General features: G+C 39.2%; 1 pseudogene; it reads right to left on the reverse strand.

The window, feature by feature from the left end:
* Positions 1 to 2995: 2995 nt before the first annotated feature.
* Positions 2996 to 4185, reverse strand: LOC129502885 (ribose-phosphate pyrophosphokinase 2-like; annotated as a pseudogene).
* Between the last annotated feature and the right edge of the window lie 787 nt (positions 4186 to 4972).

The raw sequence follows: 4972 nt of genomic DNA on the forward strand, positions 1-4972 counted from the left end.
TACTGAAAACATTTATCATCGTATGGGAGAAATACTGTGTTCCATGCAGATACCACAGTGTCGCTCTTTCTAGATATCACTATCATATAATACGGTGTAACATGAATATCTATAAATTTTTGATACAATTTGAGTTTGGGGTTCAATGGCTTTTGCATGTTCCTAATTCTCTGACTCCCTTGTTTGACTAGATACAGGCTGGACCACTCCTGATTCAACAGAGTTAGACGTAAGCAGAAAATGTGGTTTGTCTTCTGGACCAGTGAGGAGCAAGAGTGGGGGAAGTCCTGGGATCAGCTGCTTACAAAAGATTTTTATCAACTTGGTTGGATTGTACTCCCCAAATCTTTAAATTTGGTCTGAGTATGGCCAAATCCATACTAATTAATTCATGAATGTATGTAAAATACATTAGAGTACAAATATAATGTTAAATAATAGTAGAACAATAAATTCTCAAGCCAGAGAAAGACAATGCAATTTTTAAGTCAGGTTTTCTGTCTGATAATCATTATTATAAAACAAGTTCAGTATATTCTTAGACTCAAAATATCTCAAAGCCAGATGTGCATCTCTAAATTGACTGGTGTTAACCATGTCAACATGTCTGTATTTGCATATCAAGATGTCTTCATAAACAGGTCAAACACTATATTTCCATTTGTCCAAAGAAAGATATTCAAATGCAGAACTCATGTATTCCTCAAAAATAATAGATACTACACAGTTTCAAAACATGGTCCTTTCATCATACTAAACCAATGCTTTCTAGATATATATTATTATACTGTATTGCTTGTCAGATTTAAATGAAGTTCTCACTTGAAAGCTCTACACCAGTTCTTCAATAATAACTAAATGCTACTTGCTAGCTTTAATTTTGACTACCTACTATATCAGAGATTAAAACTCTAAATCTAATTCAAATTTGCTTGATAAATAGCTTTGATGTTCAATTCAGAATTTAGATCAGAGGATATATTCTCTCCCTTTATTAAAATACAGCAGAATGGAGGTTCCCAGACTTTGTCTAGCCAGGCAAATCCTCACCTTTTTTTTTTTAAAGATTTTTATTTATTTATTCATGAGAGACACAGAGAGAGAGAGAGGCAGAGACACAGGCAGAGGGAGAAGCAGGCCCCATGCAGGGAGCCAGATGTGGGACTGGATCCCCGGACTCCAGGATCACACCCTGGGCCAAAGGCAAGCGCCAAACCGCTGAGCCACCCAGGGATTCCCCCAACCTTTCTTTTTGATCTAAGTTATTCAGGTTGGATAACCCAGCCAATATTTATCTAAAGTCCAACTCTTTTCTTCAGCTGTATAGATGGCAGGACATCTCACTTAGGGAACTGTTGTAAATTATCAGCCTATGGGTAACATAATCTTCAGTGGGATTTTCCCAACCATCACTCTTGACAATTTTTTTTTAAATTTTTATTTATTTATGATAGTCACACAGAGAGAGAGAGAGAGAGAGGCAGAGACACAGGCAGAGGGAGAAGCAGGCTCCATGCACCGGGAGCCCGACGTGGGATTCAATCCCGGGTCTCCAGGATCGCGCCCTGGGCCAAAGGCAGGCACCAAACCGCTGCGCCACCCAGGGATCCCAACAATTTTTGAACATTATCCTAATGAAACAATTAAGGTTTACTTATTAATACTTTTTTCTTAACACTCTTTTATCTATATCTTTCAGTTAAAATTTGCAGTTACAATAATCATTTGCCTTATAGACTTGCTGCTTCAGAATGCAAAAAGCAAAGTGTATTTAATATGAATGAAACAAGTTCAGAAAGGGGATAGTGTTTAAATATGCATTTAGAGGCACTCATAACAAATTTATCTATTTCCTCTATCAAAAGCAAAAAAGAAAATCAGACTGAATGTTAATGGATTTAAGGTAGTCTTCATTTTGAGGGAAATCCACAACATAAGATTACTGAGGAAATAATGAAGGATAGAAGCTACAAATACAATGCAAAAAAACAGAAGGATATGTTAGAGTGCATCTCAAAGAATTGGGAATTCTATACATCTTCCAACTTCAATTTGCAGCCCACTAAGGCAGTCAGAAATTGCTCATCAATTTGATAGTAAGTTTGAATAGAGTAGTCTATTGCTGGACATAGCTTCTGGAATTTTTAGACTTAGAAGTTCAAGTAAGTGTGAGCAGTTACCACATATTTTTAGAAGCTGTAGTTTAAAAGTTGCATCTGTAGTTCCAGTTGGATTAGAGGCAATTCATAAAACTGCATTTACCTATGATTATGTTGCCTCTGATTTGTCTATCAGAAAATATATGATTCATTGGCATTTTTAGCTAAATAAAATTCATTTTAAATTAAGCAAAGTAGCTAACTAGTTTATTTTAACCCTGAAAGTCGGTATTCAAGGTATTGAATGATTTTCTAATGCACATTCAAAAGAGCTAATTGCAGCTTCACCCAAATGTTCATATTATCATTACAAGTAAACTAGTACACAAAATGCTTCAATAGGAATTTATCTTTGACAACATCAGAAATATATAAACTATGAATTTTCACAAGAGGAATGATTGTGTAAGGAAATTATACAATTGTATGATTGTGGCCTCAGAGTATCTTAAGAACAAAGGTAAAATTTCCCCTTCTCAACAAGGCAAAATGACACCAAAACTTTTCATTCAAGACAAGTTCAATTAAAAAGTAAACAAACATTCCTCTACCTCTAACCATGGTTTCCTAAAACCATAAAGATATGTTCCAAAGTTTTATTTTTTTTTAGATTTTATTTATTTATTCATGAGAGACACAGGCAGAGGGAGAAGCAGGCTCCACGCAGGGAGCCAGACGCGGGACTCGATCCCAGGTCTCCAGGATCACACCGGACTCGATCCCGGGTCTCCAGGATCACGCCCTGGGCCAAGGGCGGTGCTAAACCACTGAGCCACCCAGGCTGCCCTGTTCCAAAGTTTTAAAACAGAGATCTGATGCTTTAATATTCATCATTCTATATTTTACTGAATCCTAAAGTCAAAAAAGTTTAATTCACAGTATCATGTATGAAATAATATTCTGGAGACATGAAGGGCCATGGCTAAACAAGTAGAAGGCATGTACTGTTGTTTGCTTTTTGGATTGCCTCAGCAAAATCATTGAAATACCCATAACTTGAATCTTAGAGCAGTGTTTCATTTTGTCCTCTTGAAGAATGGTGTTTGTGATGTTGACAGCTTCAGGGGCAGCATTAGTAATTCTGGAAATGGCCCAGAGAAGATTCCATGAGTAAAAATGGCATAGACTTTGGTGGCTTTGGCATAGTGTAGACTGACTGTGGTATAGCATTTTGTGCTGATCATGTCCATGAGGATGGCCACCTGATCTTCAATTAATCACCAGCCAGAATCATTCTATCCACCTCCATGGCTCTTCTTCTTTCTCTGTGTGGCAAGGCAAATGCCACATTCCGTCTGTCGATGAATGATACAGCTTCCTGCTTCAGGGGAAATGATGACACAGTTCCTGTGGTCTGCAATATTCTCCTGATGCTATATGTGAGTCACTCACAGGGACAGCAAAGAAGCCCTGGATCTGAGCAGCATGTAGGCCCATGGTAATGATGTGATCTGCCCCAGCTACTTTGCACAGAATAATTTGCATACAAGTACTTTTGAAGGTCATCCCAGGAAGTGAGTCAAGGAACAGAGAAGTGTGTTACACGGTGTGACAGGGTGTGTTGATGTCCCTATGACAACTGGGGCTCCATCCCTTTGGGAACCCTCCATGAGATGCATACAACGTACCTGAGAATTGCCCCTGCTTAGGAGCAAGAGAGCTGGGATTTTTATCCATTAACTCCCATCCCCACTAGTTGAGAGCCATTCCTAGGGGCAGTAATTCCCCAGCACTTCCGGGCATAGCACATGCAGGAAGCCAGAGGAACCCTCTGAACAGAATCATGGGCTTGAGTAGGTCATTGGCATGACATGGAAACTGTTGACCTAAGTTACAAGCGACCTCCAAGGTGAACCACAGGGCTATGGCAGGGAGCATTGACAGCATCCTTTACAGTTTCCGGGATCCAATTCACAGGCAGACTCCTCAACTTCCATGCCTCAACCACAATTTCCTCTCAGATGTTCTTGGTGTCCATTTTAATTAGATTTTATCTGGATTCAAACAGTATTAGGGTAGGGAATGGTTTCCCCACAGGGTGCATTGGCAGCACCAAGCAGTAGTTCAGGAAAGGACAAGACCCACTATGTACTAAGTACCCACTATAGGCCAGGTTCTGTACATACATGGACTCATGGTAATGCTCAAAACAGCCCTATGGCATACATATATAATATCCTCCCAGTTCTATATACACACATGCATACATACATATATTTATATGAAAATTGAGCTCTAGAGAGAGAAGCAACCGACTCCATCTCAAATGGCTAGGAAGTGACACAGCCAACAGTCAAATCAAGTGTGGTTAACTCCAAAAATCTCCTGCCCTTTCCTCCTAACACATAAAGAGAAACCAGAGCCTCTTCAACCTCTCGGGAAAAACATTTCCCTTTGATTGAGGGACCCAAGTTTAAAGAATTCCTGGAAACTTCAGAAAGCTCCAGTCCTCCTAGAGCCTAGGGTGAAATAAATTTGTCTAGCAAGACATCTTTTACTAATATTGAAATCCTAACTGAACCCTGAACCACATAGACCATTGTTTAATACACACCCACTCAACACAAAGCCTTTTACGTGTTGAGCTATTTTTGCTGCTTTGAATTTATATGAGGAGGGACTGATGTGGAACAAGCCACAGGGCAGAAAGCTGCACTTGTTACCTCCCTCTACGGGGACACTTTCCAGAGATAAAGATTACAGAAGTTCAGCACCTATTAAATAGATAGATTCTGCCCACAAGTGGAGTTAAGTTTTGAAGAGTCTGGGTGACATCATGTGAATTTTAAAACACTGATGCTCAAGATTTCTGT

Source organism: Nyctereutes procyonoides, unplaced genomic scaffold, assembly GCF_905146905.1.
Source record: "Nyctereutes procyonoides isolate TBG_1078 unplaced genomic scaffold, NYPRO_anot_genome, whole genome shotgun sequence".
Taxonomy (NCBI): domain Eukaryota; kingdom Metazoa; phylum Chordata; class Mammalia; order Carnivora; family Canidae; genus Nyctereutes; species Nyctereutes procyonoides.